The 17,536-nt window shown below is 44.9% G+C and overlaps 1 long non-coding RNA gene across 1 annotated transcript; it reads right to left on the bottom strand.

Moving 5' to 3' along the window:
• Nucleotides 1–383: 383 nt before the first annotated feature.
• Nucleotides 384–10,173, bottom strand: LOC139679939 (uncharacterized). Its single transcript, XR_011699279.1, has 3 exons — nt 5,923–10,173; nt 4,270–5,826; nt 384–3,147 (listed from the first exon to the last, which is right to left on the bottom strand). It is a non-coding gene; the product is annotated as an uncharacterized lncRNA (long non-coding RNA).
• Between the last annotated feature and the right edge of the window lie 7,363 nt (nt 10,174–17,536).

Below are 17,536 nucleotides of genomic sequence, written 5' to 3'. Positions count from 1 at the left end.
TCTGCCACTGCTGGGAGCACACAGGAGTGGATACCAACTGCTTTTCAACCTACTTAAATACACTGCCAGTCCCTGCACTTAATGTTGGGTCTTTTGCCTCAACAAGGCAACACTAAAGCCTCAGTTCTGGAAAGAACATAAATGTGTTTTAAGAAAATTATTAGTTCCCTGCTCAAAGTAAAGGGCTGCGTTGGGGGAGAAGAGATGGTACTTACTGAAAAATTACAGCAGATAATCAGAAGCAGGAGGAAAAAAACATATTATTTCAGACAGGAATCAAAGCACTGCCAAGAAGAGTTTGTCCCAGTAAAAACAGTCTCTGCAGTTTAACAGGTGTCACATGGATGAGCTCAGCCTACAATCAGGGTCTAGAAATTCCCTGTCCTGTTGCTGCTGTAACTGTTCATGTGTGTTCTGTAAACAGGTGTCTCAAAAAGTGAACGTCACTCTGGGAAGGTCTTGAGGCCCTGGGTGGGCACTGCAGGTCTGGGTTGAGGACAAGCCCCCCGGAGCTGCCCATGGTGCCACTCTTGGGTGGGGATTTCAACTCTCTGTGCTACTTTAAAACCGAAGCCACAGTTCCCCAAATTATCCTCAGTCTATTGGGTTTTTCATTTGTCTGGGACACTGAAGCTGTGGCTGTCATGGTGGCTGCTGTGGGAGTGTGGCTTTTGCTTCTGGAGCAAATCCCTGTGCTCCTGAACCTCCCCATGACCCCAGCCAAACACAGGCAGTAAGTATATATCATTTTCCCAGCATTATTTAAAAAGACCTCAAGCCTTTGTGTGGTGGTGACGAGAGAAATAAGGCATGTTAAGATGTTTTATAAAGATATATTTTAACTTCTAAGGCACTCAGGAACCATGGTGATGGTTCCTGAAATTGCTTAGATATGAGCTCTGATCCACAGGGAACTATCCTAGGATTCAGAAGGAGCATCAGATGCTGATAACTTCCAGTCAGTGCCTCCCTGAGTTTGACTGAACGTGTGTCACAGAGCTGAAGTCCCTCGGGATCTTCACTGGAATGTCGAGCACTGCCCTGACAGCACCAAGTGACCTCAAGGAAAATGAGGCTCTCTCTGTAATCTCACACTGTTGAGAAGTCAAAAACAATGTCTCACCCAAAGTGCTGGGCACCTGATGCCAGAACAAATTTACTTTCCCCCCAGTATTTCCTTTCTTCTCTCCACTCAGCATTCTGATGGGGTTTGCAGGGGGCTTGTGGTGGCTTAGACAGCACGGAGTTAAAACAGTAAACAGATTGCTGTGGTTGTTCTGGGCATGCCAAGGGGAGCACAACGATTATTGATTGCAGAATGGTACTGTCAGGAACAACCTTGATCCTGCACTGGGCATCATTCTGTCACTGTCAGAACCTGTCACTGTTGCAGGAGATGTCTTGCATTATCTGTCATGTTCTGGGGAGATCTGCTGTTCACAAATATAATTTGAAAACACAGTTGCAATTTCAAGTCATTTTAACATTCCCCAGTTTTGAACACATAGTTTACAATTATACTCTAAATACTCTAAAAGGGACCCATTTTACACCAACCTTAAAAGCTTATTATATATTTCTAACAAATTGAATAAAAATACTGACATTGTGTTGCTGTCTATGTAAAATTAAGTTGCTTTTATTTTTCATCTGCAGTAGCAGCAGCATCCAGGCACTGTCCTGCAGTTCAGTAATGGAAATTTCCCAGCCTCAAAGCACACTCTGTCTCAGTCAGCTGCAATAAAACTGAGTGATTTCAATATTGTTGTGAGCTTTACTTGTCCGTGGTTATCAGGAGCTTGTATCTTTTGAAAACCAGCTACTCCTCATGAGCTTGCTGCATCTTGCCCAAGACTTGAAATTCAGTAAACAAGCTGGGGCTGATAAGAGAATTGAATCACCAGATAAAGAGTTATTTTACAGGACTGACAAAACAAAACATACATATAGTCATTATTCATAGAGAATGTTGCAGTGACTTGTGAGTTGCCACTGAGGGCCTGGGACATGACCCCTGTTTCTTGTGCTGAAGCTTCACACACTGGAAGGCTGTTAAGTTCTTACAAAAAGATTTAGCTAGTACATAATATCAGTCTTTTGGTCTCTGAATTTCTGGTATCATTGATTGCTAGGAAAATTTAAAAAAAGAAAAAGGAGATAAAGTGATTCCAAACCCTCAGAAATCTAATAATTTACAAATACTAAAACATGGAGCCTTTTTCCTCCACTTGCTTTCTGTTCAGCTGGAGGCAGGACAAGTGATGCCTCCAGCAGAGGCAGAAGTCAAAGCATGTAGAAACAGGATTATTAGGGGTTTACATTGTCCAGATATTGCAGTAGCTCCATTTTCAGTATTTGTTGCTCATAGCTAAAAAATGTGGGTGCATTTGTGATGAAGAGCTTGGCTGATGTGAGGACAGGGAAGAAACGGTGATGCAGGAAAGACTAAAAGAGAAAATGGCAGGGAGGAATGTAAATTAAAATGACCAGGTAGTGGGGCTGATCAATGGGAGCAGAAGGATCCCAGCTGGAGGGGGATGTCCAGACCTCACCTCATCCAGCTCTGTGCCAGGGCAGCCCTTGGCAGACACACAGGCTCCTTCACGGAGAACCGGTTTGGGGAACGGTGCCAGGCCTTCTAAAAACAGCTCACCAGGACTTGTTTTCTCTGACATCATTGGCTGCTGACATCCATCACAAGCACACGTGTGGCCAGTGACTGTGATGGCACAGGTGTGTCCTACCTGTCTGCTGTGTCAGAGTCAGTCTAAAGATGGGCAGTGGCTGAACAGAAACAAGTGCTGCGGGACAGGACACCAATGGCATTCCGAGACTTTCACCTGCAAGTCACCAGGGTTGAAAATTCAGCCACTATTGACACAACACCACAGGTCAAGTGTGTGGAACACTTTGAGGAGCAAGTTGGAGGCCGCAGCACAGATTCCGAATGCTCCACGTGAAACTCAGCTGTCCTACTGAGCTTTCCTGTCAGATCACATGGAAACAGGATTCCCTCTTCTCCTCTGCTGGGCGAGTCCTGGCCTTGCTGACGTGGCACTGCAGCAGAGGCACCTCCAGATTTATGGCTGGGACACATCAGGCACATGCAGGGGAATGTGCATCCTTGCTCTCACGGCTGCACCTGTGCTGTGGGAGGGAGGGAGGCATCAGTCTCTTTTCCTTGCACTTTGTCCAATCCCCTGACCCAACATCCCAAAGAGTCTGTGCTGCTCATTTCTAACAGATATCACATATACTACAGACATTCATTTCTACAGTCCAAAACTGATGAATCATCATTCTTTAAAAACAAACATTTCTTTTGCAATTTTGCATATCTAAAGCAGATAAAAGCTGTTCAGAGAAGAGAGGTTTCCTGAAGGAAGTGGTGTCACCATATTCTAAAAAAGAGAGCCAAGCTGTCAGAATCTGTGTTGCATTACAGGGTAATGCAATACCTCTGAGCACTTCCTGTTTATCATGAGAGATACAGTTTTCACCACATCATAAAACTTTCAAGCATTTGTTAATAAACACTCCTAGAGAAAAAACAATATCCAAATATACAACCCCTGTGGCATCTGTCATTATAAACAAAAGAAGGTTTTCATTATATGTATCAGAGGACTGTTTCAGTGAGAGAAGCAGATTTTGAGGGCCCCATCCACCTCCTGCTGAAGGCCACGTTGAATCTCCCATGAGGTCATTGCACCCCAGCACATGATTCCTCTTATGTGTAAACACCAAGATGTTTGACTGAGCAAATGTAATTTTTACCATCATCATTTGTCGTTTCTTTAAACAATGTGGGGATACAGAGAATGAACATCTGCAGAGCTGCAGTGCAGAGTCTTGTATGAAAATGGCCAAAGTAAGATTTGCTCCCAACAACAATGATCTGCCAGAGCTGAGGTTCCCAGTCAGGCACACAAACCAGATGTTCACAGCGGTGCTGTCGCGCTGTGTGGCCTTTCTTGCTCGACAGCTTTGTGGCCTCAGTTAATTCTTCTGGATAAATTAACCTCTCTGGAAGAGGGAGAGCTGGGTAGCAGAAGGGTGCAGACTTTTCAACAGCAGCAACCTTGGTGTTGCAATTTGCACCCCCAGCAGATAAAATCTTTGGCGAGGAAATGCAAATTATTGCGACTGATTCAGGTTCTTGTGATCGTGGCTGGGACTTGGTCTGCAGCTGATGGGCACAGGGGTGGGGGCAGGAAGGGATTCAAGGTTTCTGCCAGTTCCACAGGGAATAAGCATTTTGGTAGGTACCTGTACAACACCAGTGCTGAACAGTGAGGCACAGGACAGGCTTGTGCCTCTTCCAGCTCCACCACCGAAGGAGGCTTGTTAGGTTCAAACTACAAGGCTTATCTGTTTGCTCATGAAGGAAACATCTGAACTGCAATTTCATGTGGTACAATCCTGCTGCAGGGAAATTCAAGATGGGTAATGACTGTGTATAATTCTTACTTCTTTAAATGGCTAAAACATTTCAAACTCTGCCACACAGAGTGTTATAAGTTAGACCAGGGGAAAGATGAACCTCAGAAAGATGTTCCCTCCAGCTACCAGCACTAGATCTAGCAAAATTGAATTAATAATTAAGACATTTGTAGCTTTGTAGATTTTGAAAGTTATAACAATGGGAAAATTATCTGGCTCACATTATCCTTGTCTTACCTGACATATGGTGGTTATTATTGCAGATAGGAAGAGCCTCACGATAAGAGATGCCTTTTGTAAGTGCAACACATCCACTGTAATCAGGCACCACATTTATCTTACTGCATTACTGAGGCTCTGGGTTTTGTACGAGTGACATAAAATTGTTGTGAGGATCTATCAACGTCCTGCATCTCAACTAACTTTCCAATATGATGTCTCATTTACCACTTATGTTAACAGCCAAACTGAATCCCTGGCCTGGAAATCCCAAGAGAAAGACAGTAAACACTGCTTTAAAAAAAAGACCATGAGAGAACACTGCTCTTTTTGAAGGATATGGCAAAATATCTGTAGGATGATGCTCTGCATCCAATTTTACACGTACCATTAATGGCAGCAGGGTAAGATTAAGTGATTATTCTCTGCCAAACAGCCCGTGTGGGGAGCAGACAGCAGATGTGCAGCCACTTAGCCTGTGCCTTGTGCACCAGACCGTGGGGTGGAAATGCACGTGGATATTTAATTGTTATTCAACCACAAGTTGCTTGGATTTATGAGTCTGGGAAGCACATATGCTGCCGTGAGAAATGAGTGTTTATTAGCACAGGAGCTGCGCTGGCCTTTCCTGCAGAGAGGCAAAGCACCCCCATCTGCAGAAAATGGATTAAAAGGGGGCAGTGCCCCACTCTCGTGTGCCACTTACCTTGGTGAAGAGCAGCTGGATAAGTGCCAATGTATGGATACATTTCCATCATGAACTCTGAACAGCTTTTATTGCTGCTTATCACAGATGATAAAAATGCAGCAGCTGTCCTTTTATCAAACCCCAATTTAGAGAAATGTGTGTCTAAATAAGGGACACAAGCAGGACTCCACCTTCAGGGGCAGCTACACGGATACAAAGGAACAAACCCTTTAAGAGCTAAATCAGCAAGGTGGGACCATCATCCTGTATTCAAGCATTTTTCCAGTGCTTGTTGCAGCAACCTTCTGTGATTCCTCTGCACGTGTCCTCTTTCCTCCTTGGTTCCTCTTCCAGGACTCTTCCCCGTGCCAACATCCTCCCGGGCTCCTGCAGTCCCAGTTGGTCCTTCCCTGCTGTGTGACCTTCCTTCACCCATCCTGTCACCCTCTCTGGCTGGGCCCAGTTCACGCTGTGCCCTTTTGAGGGAAGCCCCACCAGGAGGTGAAGTGGCAGGTTAGGCACCAACCAGCAGTGAGGCACCCCCCAGAAGACCCCAAATCTGATGTTCATACCTCTCCCACTCCCTGCAGTTCCAGTCTCCATTCCCACAGTGTCCAATTCTTCTCCTTTCCTGGGCTGGTACATTTTTTACTGAATTCATTTTCTTGCAGTTTGCTGAGCTGCATGAGCTCATTAAAGAGCCAGACAAGCAGCAGACCTGTACAAAGAAAGCAGCAGGGCTGGAAGCACAGGCATCATTTTGATACCAGCAGTCCTTTGGATTTGGCTCAGCTGCCAGGTGATATCACTGCCTAAGACGAGTTTCAGCTGTAAAACAGAGAGGTTTTACTGCACTGCTGAGAAGCCTTCAGACACTTCTCTTGCCTTTGCCATCCTTTGCTGCACTTTTCTCTGGTCCTGAAAGATGCAGGAAAAAGGAATCATGAAGGCAGTTTTGTAGTGACTTCCTCACCACCTCCTTCCTGCTCTTCCTCTGCCTCCCCATTTCTGCCCTTTACCCTTCCCAAAGCCTTCCTGCTGTAATTCTCCATGCCCCTGCTGGCTTTGTCCTACCACCTCACAAGTGGCCGTTGTCCTCTAGAAACAGAAACGTCCTCCTGATCCAGGGTGTTTCCTTGCCATCACACTGCACAAGCCACACAGACACAGGCAGGCCGCCCTTCCCAGGACAAGCCTTGAAAAAAAAAGAAAAAAAAGAAAAGTCTTACACAATCCCCAAGACATGCACATTACTCACCCAAACAATCCCGGGGATCCTATTTCTGCCCTCAGCACTCCTTCCCTCCAGGAGCACCAGTGCCCCAAGGGCAGGACCAGTAGGGGCTGTGGGTGTGCAGACCCAGTGCTGCCGTGGAGGGCTCTGCTTTGTGCAGGGATCAGAAACTGCCCTGCTGAGAAGGACAGAAGTATCTTGCCGTGTTTGTTTTGTGATGTGGTCTGATCATTTATGCTGTTGAATTAATAAAAATAACAAGAGAGAAGCTTTCCAAATGGAACCCATTGCTAACTGTCCCTCATTGCTCTATTCTTGTTCCATACACATTAGGAAGTGCACATTATCTGGTAAATCAAGACATTAGAAACAAATAAATGCCTTTATATTGTAAGGGGGGAAAAAGCCTTTCTAGAAATACTGTAGAAACAGCCACATCCTCTATTTCTGTCTTTTATAAAAGGCAGGCTGTGTCTTATTATCATCAAGGAAGAAGTAAACAAATGTAATTTAATCAGTTCTGTCTTTCGTTGATTTGCATCAGCCAGAATAAAAGACAAAGGCAGAATGGAAAACAGCAGCTTTGTGCTAAAAGTTTGAATGCACAAAATACTTCTTTCTCCAGCTGTCAAACATTAAAAAACACTCTGCATACCAGTAATAATAAAAGTGTCAAACAATTGACCACAATGGGAATCACAATGCTTCATTAAAAGCTCTAAAGCAGAGCAGAAAAGCTTCCAGCCGTTTGCTAAACAGAACTAAATGCTCAGATACTTTCAAAAAGTGTCACAAGATGCTTTCATCTCCTCTAGTCAGGCAGATAAATATCTCCTTGCTTATTCCAGCCCTGTCTCCGAGCTCGTGTGGTTCTCCAGCAGCAGCTGCCGGTGCCACTTGCTGTGCTGGGCTGGGGCACCTCCCAGGGCACCACAAGAGGTTAATGTCCTCCCCAGCCAGGAGGCTCCTTTGCGTGAGGTGCAGGGATTTAATCGGCAATTTTGTATTTACATATGTAATTATGTACTATTTGGAGAACCTAACCTATTTGTTCAGCTGACAGGCAATGTTGTGATAAGGAATTTCGGCAGACAGGATATTTATAGATCCTTTATCTCTATGTACAATCAGAGCTAAAACGTCAAACAATACCCCAATGAAGGGTTGTTTCAGTTCAACTTTTCCCCATTGTTGCTTTTCCTCTTTTTTTTTTTTTATTTTTTTCTTCCTCTGTCTGGTTACTGCCTAAAACTTGGCAGTGAGAGGAAAAAAGGGAATGTGACTCACACTGACAACTTCATTTGCTGTAAGAGACCTCAGTAATTGCTCTAACCCACTTACAGGAAAGCTACCCCTCCTCTCTCTCTCTTCCTCCACCCTTAGACAGACAGAGGCTGTGCTTGTAACAGGAGCAGTGGCTGCTCCCAGGGTCATGCTATCACTCATGGAGTAACCAGGCCTCTTTCTTTTCACTTTTCTTCTGGATGTCACGTTAACCCCTCACAAGAATTCAGAGCAGCTCCAGTTTAAGGGGAATCTTCCTGCCATGAACCCAATAACCAGGGTTTGCAAAGGGCCGTGGCTCAGGCTCAGCAGGGATGAGGTGGCAGCTCCAGGACAGAGCTGCGACGAGTCCAACAACTGCTGTCTTTTCCTTTCCTCACGGGGTGGGGGCAGGGGATGGTAAATAGGAAGAGAAGAATCAGCACAGTGCCATGCAGCACGCTACCAAAATATATTCCTGTTTTTACTTACATAATCAACACGAGAGCAGCATTCGTAGTGAGGTGGCGGAACAGATGGCAGAGACTTCGTTTTCAGCACGACGTTAATTAACAACAACTCTGGTTTCTGCTAGAGAAGGGGGTTTGCTCTGCTCTAGCAGGGTTAAGAGAGATGCTTACTCCGTAAGATGAAGCTCAGTTGCCCCAGACAGAACTGTGATCTTTATATTTCTTTTTTACCATTACATCCATGTTGACTTTTCCAGGACATTCTCTAAAACACAACAACATCCCAAATGCAAAGCCTCATTAAAAACCATCTCAAATTTGGGTCCTAGAAGTAGCTTGGGATTGTCCTTGCAAACACTTCTGAATGTTCTGGGGACATATAAACACAAGGAGGAAAGAGAAGGAGAGTTAATATGATTAAGTGATTTGTGCAGCTTGCAGTGCAGGTGAGCTTGTGTTTTATACAGAGATATGATTTAAGTTAAAGCTTTCTTAGATGCTTTGCACAAAGTTCTCTCTCCTCTTCCCTCTGTTCCACACACTTGGAATTAACATCTTCAGCACACTGATGCAGCTGAGTTGGAAAGAGAGATCCCAAGGGGACTGAAGCAGAAAGTAGCTATGCAAGATATTTATTCAAACCCCAGGCAGAGAATACATCACCCACCACAACGACCAGGGAAATGGCCCATGCAGCCCAAAAGCTTATCCTTTATTTTTCATCTGCTAAGCTGGCTGAACAGCCAGGCACCCTGACCAGCCCCAGACACAGCTCTGCCCTCTCTGGCTGCCAGGTGATGGGAGATTCCTTCTCCCTGCTTTGCATCCACCATCAGAGGCTCTCCAGAGTCACACGCCCAAGTCCTGCAGAGGCCTGTGGGCCACATTCCTCCGGGGATTACATCCATCCCCAGCAGGAGAGAGGGAAGAGATGCAGGCCAAGAGGGATGGGCCAGCACTGGGGAGGGAGGAGCCGAGGGGAGCAGGGCAAGGAGTGAGCTACAGAGAACCTCCAAATGAGCACAGGCAGGAGCTGGGGGCAGGACTGCAGGACAGGCAGAGGGCAGGCAGTCACACACTCTAATATTGTATAAAATAGAGCAACAGGGCATCTAGATTGATCCACTGTGGGGCTTGGAAATGAACCCATCACTCATCCCTGTGCTGCCAGCAAACCTCTAACACCTGACAGGAAACGTCCCTGCCCATTCTGGTGCCATGCACAGCTAGAAAGGGATGCTTTTCTGTCACTGCCACTTTCTCCATGCAGGCAGTAGATGATTGTGGGTCTGTGCTGTAAAGCTGCAAATCACACCCCTACTCAGTACCCAGAGGGAGTGAATGATATTATTACAGAAGATTTTCTTCTATTTTCTTTCAATATGTGTGTTAAAATCATAGTTGGGATCAGTTAAAAAAGGCATTACAAGAACACTGCTGTTATGATGCCTTAGCACTAAAAACGAGTATATGCCTGAACTAAGAATGTTCGTTCCACCTTTCAGCAGCTACTTTTAATTCAAAATACCAGGTAGGCTCCTGTGCCATAGTGCTTTCAACCACGAAAAAGAGCATCCTGACATGGCTCTGCAGAGCACAACCCACCTGCAGAATTGTGCAAGGTTTGGGCCTCCATCAGTTCATTTTGTGTTCCACCAGAACTGGGCCACAGTGTTTTGCGTACATCAGATGGCAGGGAGTCTTTGCAGGATGGTTCTCAGGAGAAGTGCCAGATATCACCAAAACTGTGCTTAGGAGGTGCAAAGTAGAGGAAAGAAAAGAACACAAAAAATTGCATTCTGCCTGGGCTGTCCTCCTTTTGCAGGGGTTAAGAGGGAGATGTGAGAATCAGCAGAACTGCTCCTGTGCTTGCAGCTGCTTTTTGGGGAGGTGAGAAGGGTGACAAAAACTCTTTGCAGATATTACCCCTAAAAAAAATGTAATCAGCATAACAAGAAGTTAACTCTTGAAGCAAAACCAAAAAGAGAAGGACCAACAGATGCACAGACAAGCACTGACTTCAGTGGAGCTGCAAGGCTGAATTTGGCTCCAATTCTGTGAAGTACTTTCAAAGCAGGAGCATTCTGCATACAAATGAGCATTAAATAATTTGCATCATTAAGAGAGCTCTGAGCAGCTCATCTGGACTTCGAAAAAAGCTAAAGCAAATGTACATTGTTTGAATACCATTAGGGACTGACATTAACGAGCATTAAGACATCCAGAGTATTGACACAGGGCTGTAATAAAGGACCCATCCTTCTTTCCAGGTCATTTTCTTTATTGATTTGTAGATTTTCTTACATATGAGCTTTAGAGTGTGACAGCTCAGCAACTGATGTAGGAACACCACTTAAAGAACTCTACAATTACTTCTTTTTTATAGCCCATCTTTTCATTTTGCTTTTATAGAAAACATAGCCCTGTTTGCTGTAGATACCACAGACAATTTCAACCCCAATGCATTCCAAAGACACAAACAGGTAAATGAATCTACCCAGGGTGACACACAGAGTGGAACAGAAATAGCCAAAAGCATCTGGATGCCCCATTATCTGGTTTAACCATTTCACTTGATCAGCTCCAAGCAGAGCTGGTGCAGCTCTGGGATAAGCTGTGGCCTCACACCATATCTCAAAGGCTGGAAACACATTTCCCAAGTAGGGGCAGTGCAGAAGAGGTCAGGTGAAGCACACAAGTTGTGCAAAGAACCAGAGGTAGGCTACAGCTGAAGGTACTCAAGTGCCAGAGCTGCAGGAGTCGAGGAGTGGTGGAATACTGAGAGCTAAATATGTGCAGCAAAGTGCAAAGGGGAGGCAGGGGCAGGCACCAGCCCACAGGCAGTTGAAGGAGAGCTGGAAGGAATCTTTAATGAAGGCAGAAATCGTTCTGGGTGACTCAGAATATTGGTATTCACAAAGAGAATTGAGAACAGGCAAAAATAAATAAAGCTGAAAGCAAAACCCAAAGGCCAAATCCCTCTCAATAGCCAGAACACTGATATAATCTGAACAACCAAACAACAGGTCCTTGTGAAAGCCTCTCCCCGGGTGCTTCCTGCACAGCAGCCCCTCTCCCGGCCGGCGAGGGCTGAGCAGCTCCCACCGCCCCAGCCGGGAGCTCTGCAGGCTGCTCTGCTGACACCCTTTCTTGCAAAATGCAGCCCTGGTGGTCCTCCCTGCACACCCCCAGCCCTTGGCTTTTCTGTGACATCTCAACTAGCGCATTGTGCAACCTCCCAAACGTCCCCTGAGCAGCTCAGTGTGGCTTTCAGGAGCTGCCAGCTCTGTACATGGCACAGGCACACACATCAGCCCCCGGCAGACCCCAAGTCGCAGCAGCTTTCTTTATTTATGAGAGGATTTATCCAGTCAACTTCCAGATCCTGCTGCCATCAGCCAAAAATGTGTGCAGGCAGCATTTAAGTAAAATCCCAAGTCCTACAAGTCTTACACTGAAGACTGAAAACCAGGTTAGTTTCAATTTTTACTTTTTTTATACAAGTGTGGTGACTTTTTGCCTTTCTTTTTTTAATTTTTCATTAAAGAGTAGTCAAAGATGTTACAGTTATATATTTTGGAACTGAGATGACTAAGATTGAAGAACAGGAAAGACTTCCTGACAGTGAGATCTATTAGTGAATGGAGTGGCCTCCCAAAGGAGGGGATGGGAGCACAAGAAGTGCTTCAGCAGAGCCAGTATTAAGTGCTCCAGGGGATGCAGCCAACTCCAGAGGATTGCCATGAGCCCTCAGCAAAGCAGGACTCCTGCCATTAACCTGCTAATGCACATCCTGGCCTGGCCAACTGCTGTTGGGAATAGCTCCCTGACTTCAAATTTCATTAACAAGAAAATTTTAGAAGATAATTTTCTAATGGCAGAAGCAGCCTCTGCAACGTGTCTTCCCATTACAAAGGTTATTAGTGGAGTGAAGAAACAAACAGTTTTCATTAGTATTTGTATTAGGGTTTATTCACTAACTTTTCCTCAAACTACCTCAAACTCAGACTCACTGCATTGCTTGGATCCCCTTTGTCTGCTTTACCCTGCAGGAAAGCCTGTTTCCAGTCTTTTGCCAGCATTACCAAAGAAATACCAAAGTAAAAGCCACCAGTTACAAGGGGGATTGACTGAAAACACAAGCTATAATCTCTTTACCTTAGAAAGCAAACAAAAGCAAGGCAAAATTTGAAATGCTACCACTGGGGCAAAGAGCAGCCTTATAAATTTTTCCAGAAGGAAGAGCATAACTGGGGAGGTGTGTAGGGGGAAGATCAATGAGTTTTCAGAGGTTTTAGTATCCGTACAAAGCAGAGCACTTGAAATGCTTTCCTTAGGGTTGTTAGTTATAGATCTCTGCACTGTGCAGCAGGGACATTGTTTCAGTGGTTCAGCTGGTGACTTCCAAACACACTGTATTTAGACTTTAAATGTAACACTAATACTGAAAGTCTGGGGCTGGATCTTCACTTCAGTGTCTTGATCCAGGAGGACACAAAAAATTGTACAGGCAACCAGTATTAGACCTGTAGTAGTAGGAAGGTCTGTCCAAGTATGATTTGACACTTCTAACACAGGACAGAGAGAGGAGGAGGGTTACTGTTTGTTTTTAAGAGCAGACTCACCGATGCAACCCCAAAGCCTCCCTGCACTGTTGGATGTGACCTTTGTCTCAATGGCAACGTTTTGGTTCTTCAGAAAGATATGAGGCTTCAGGCGACAGAAATGACAGAAAACAGGAATTGGCAGGGCCATTTCAGTGCCTGATTTATTCTTCCATCTCAAGCCCCTCATAGCAGGGGTTCATAGCAGGGCTGGAGCACCTCCAGGGAGTGTTTTGAGGATGTGGTACCTTTAAAGACCAATGACATTCAGCCAGTTAAGTCTGTCAGGGAAAACTCCTGATGTGCATCCACACTTCAACCCCATGTCAGTCATTCCAGCTGCTGGAACAGTTGTGAGGAATTGGCTGCATCAACAGAAAACAATTGGGTGAAACACCTGATGTCAGTGGCCCAACTCGCGTTACCTGTAACCCAGCAATTAGATCCATCGTTAGCAGCTTGGCTTAATTATAACTTACAACTTCTCCAAGCGTAGACTTTGCTCAAGATTTTAAATGATTATAATTAATTATACAGAAAGCCTGAAGTGTCTTCTCATCCATTGTTACAATTTTTTTCCTTTCCCCACACAGCCACCAGAACGTGGTTTCATAAAGGAATTGGGCTGTCAACTGAACGAGAGGGATCTCCTGTAGCCTGAAAAGCACACGGAGAAGTACCTTTTATATAAAGAGAAACAAGGCTTCAGGATTTTTTTAATCTCAACTAAGAGATGCAAAAGAAGAATAATATTCTAACCTATACTTGTATAGTCCCACTGTTTACATGAATGATTTATTTCTTGCCTCCATTTAGAAGGCTTTTGCACCCTCCCCACATTCCTGCTGCTGGCCACTGCCGGGGATCTGGTGTTGGGCAGCTGGGCCCCAGCTTGAACCAGCTACTTGAATCTTAACCAGTAAAATCAAACCACAGAACTTGTGCCAGAAACACTGCAACTTCTTCAAAGACATGGGGAAGGAAGGAAGGTGTTATCATGCAAAGAAATGTTTCCCACTCAGCTTGCCAGTGTTCACTGGATGCAGATAACAAGGGACTGACACAATACGTGGAGGGCTGTGCACAGTGTGTGGCCATGGCCAAAATCCCGCACCTTTCCCACGGCTTTTTGGCTCTCCCCGGCCAGAGGAAGGCGGGAGCCCTCTAGGGGTGGCACACGGAGCCCCGGAGGAACATCCGGCACCTGCAGAACCATTCGCCTCTTCTATGCCGAGCCCCTCCTTCCTTACCTTGAGGCAGGAGCAGCGTCCCGGCCTGTGCAAGGGCTCCGGAGCTGCAGGTCTACGCAGAAAACCAGGCTGGGTACAAAGAAGTCACAGGTTTTTCCCTGGAAGTGCCTGGAATGTGATGTGGGAAGCCCCTTTTCTATCGCTCATGCAACCTTTTCCAGGGAAAACAGAACATGACCAGCCTGAAGTGCTGGAGCTGCTCTGGCTCACCATAATAACAGAGCTAGACTTTTTCTTTCAGGCTATGCAAAAGATTTGGTTTTGCCTTACTATGTGCCTGAAGCATACAGTGAACTCTTGTATAAAATGAGCAGGTTTATCCTGTCAAGGCATGTTCAAAATAGTCCTTTCCAAAAGCTGCTTCTATTTGAAGGCTAAATAACAACTGCAGCATTCAAACATTTAAATATTTTCTCATTCTAATGAGAACTTACAATTCTTTCTAAACAGCTCAACATAACAACACGAGAAAGTGGCAAACCCAAACTTCAAAACATTTTGACTCCAGTAAAAAAAAAAACCAACAAGCCAAAACCAAAACACAAGTACCACAAAACATCTAACAAGATACTAAGACTTTGCTGTAGTGCAACAGGTAACAGGTTTTGTTAGATATACAAACCAGAAAAGTGCAAGAACAGCTTAACACTTCAAAAATACCCCAAGGTTGTTTGTGTTTGGTTCTTTTTCATATAAGGGATATTGACTATAAGACACCTGCACAGTTACATGTGCAAAACTGCATTGTCAGTTTGGTGAAACAGGCAAATTGCCATTTACAGTCTTTATGTGTCATTTACAAGCAACTTTCTGCATGACATATTCAAGGTTATGCTTCATTTCTTTTAAAAAATAAATTTGACACAGCAAGATGAAAGCCTGCAATCTGCATTAGTGCTACCTGAGTAGCAAACCTGATCTAGATGCAGAGGTGTTTTATCTGGCCCTGGCCAGAGAGCAGAGACATGTGAAGTCTGCACCACTAGAGGAGAGCCCACATGTCTGGACGTTCTCCTAGGCCCTCAAGAAGCACTTCTGCTCACTGCATTTCCCAAGTGGAAAGGACAGGCATTTCCAGGCTGTTGGTAGAGCTGTGCTGTGGTTTCAGCTGGGACAGAGTTAATTCTCTCCCTAGAAGCTGGCACAGTGCTGTGTTTGGATTCAGTGTAAGGATAATGCTGATAACACACTGATGTAGCTGTTGCTAAGCAGAGCTTACTCTAAATCAGTTTCCCAGCTCTGCCAGTGAGGAAGAGCACAAGAAGCTGGGAGGGACATGGCCAAAGGGTTACTCCATTCCACAGGACATCATTCCCAATGCATAAACTGAGGGAAGCTGGGCAGGGGGGTGGATCCCTGTCCAGAGACAGGCTGGGCATCAGTCAGTGGGTGCTGAGCAACTGTATTGTGCATCACCTGTTTCACTTGGGTTGTGCTCCTCTTTCTCAACTTTCTTCTATTATTATTACTATTATTATCATCATCATCATCATCATTATTTTGTTTCCATTATTAAACTGTTCTTATTCCAACCCACGAGTTTCAAATTTTTTCCCCAATTCTCCTCCTGGCCAGTGGTGGGGCAGGGAGGAGGGAGGGAGGGAGGGAGCAGCTGTGTGGTACTACATTGCCAGCTGGGATCAAACCATGACAAGCTGAAGAATTTCTTTCTGCACAGCAACCCCCAGTAAAGTTTGTAGAGAATGTGGCTGAAATCAGCAAATACCAGTCACGATAAACTGAGCAGCTCTACATGAATTAAACAGCCCTCATTTGTGTTGTAACAGTCACCAGTTCAGGCTGAAATAGAAACATCTGCCTCATCACCACTGTTACTTCATGACTTTCTACAATCTAGAAAATGAGTTGCTACAGATTTTACAGCACATTGTCCACAAAGAAACATGTATCACATGAGGGTAGTTAAACAGGACATGAAGATTTGTCACTGCTTGCTCAAACAACTGAGGTGGATAACACTTTTCTGTCATGAACCCCATCAATGACATCTAAATTTAGCTTCATGTAGCTTTAAATCCAAGTTTTACATTCACTTTCACAGGCTTATTGGTTGTTTCTTGCTCAAACCCACCTGCAGCAATGGCTGGATCAGGGAGCACAAGGTTGGCTCTGAGCTGAGCCCATGGGCTGTTGTGGATCTGCTGGATGAGAGACAAAACAGTCAGAGTAAGGCAGCACAGCCAACAAGAGTCAGCAATGTCTGGATTTCACCTCCTGCTATTCAGAAGGAGACAGTAAAACCAACGCTGGGCACCATCAAGGAGAACCAACAGTGATGCCCAGTCCTGTTCTCAACTCACCTGGAGTGGGCTCAAAGCTGTGGAAAGGAGCACCCTTTGTCAGGGAGTGCCAGGGATGCCTACAAGACACGGGGGTGACTTTGTGCAGCTCTATTGTCACTGGCAAAGAGCAGCTGGAGCTGCCTTTGGACTGTGTAGTTACTTGGATGATGGATTCCCACTGCTGCCTTCCCAGCCACAAAAGAACAGTGGCAGGAAGGTGCTGCTTAGGCTGCCTGGTGAGCTCAGAGAATCACAGCCTGGGAAACTGCTGCTAAACCCAGTCAAGCAAATCCCCAGCCTACATTTTCCTAAGAATTTGCTGCTTTTCTACAGATTATTACAAGTGAATTTTCACCCCTGCAATTTTTACTGTTAAAAAAATAAAATAAAAACAAACTCACAACATTTAGAACCATGAAATGAAAGATATTTTCAAGAGATTTGGGGTTTGATGTGAAGTAGGTTCAAGCATGCCCACAGCATCTTCACCAGGATCTACCTGATGACTCATTGTGGTTATACTTTTGCATTTCAAGAAATACCTTATCTGCTTTCCTCTGAGGCAGTATCCTGGGTTCTTAGTAGACTTTTATTTTCTTCTTCACTGGAATAAATACATAAGCATTTAGACAAATTGCCTGGAAGATTCCATCTCTCAGATCTTCAAGACTGTTAAAGGTTGTCTTGTGTGACATCTCTCATCTCTGTCCTGCTCTCCTTGTCTTCCTTCCTTGGGGACATGAACACTTGTCCTTCAGAAACAATCACACAGATTAGCTCAGCTTCCAAGCCATAGTTATATTCTGATAGTTACCATCCTTCTTAGAACTCCCTCTATGTTCTGTGGTAAATCAGCTCTACCATACTTTAAGATTCGTTCTCCATCCTTCCCCTTCAGCAGTTAAGGACCACTTATCAAGTATGCAAGTGAACAAGAACTGTCATCATCTTGGCTGCAACAGCATCTTTCAGATCGTTATCCCACTCCTGTAAGGCACATTCTATATGCCCAATTTAACCTGCTTTGTTACTGTGGCCAGCTGCTAAAAAAGCAAAAGAAAA

Source organism: Pithys albifrons, chromosome 17 (assembly GCF_047495875.1).
Source record: "Pithys albifrons albifrons isolate INPA30051 chromosome 17, PitAlb_v1, whole genome shotgun sequence".
In the NCBI taxonomy this organism is placed as follows: Eukaryota; Metazoa; Chordata; class Aves; order Passeriformes; family Thamnophilidae; genus Pithys; species Pithys albifrons.
The sequence above is the reverse complement of the archived record's forward strand: the minus strand, read 5'-3'. Positions and strand labels throughout refer to the sequence as shown.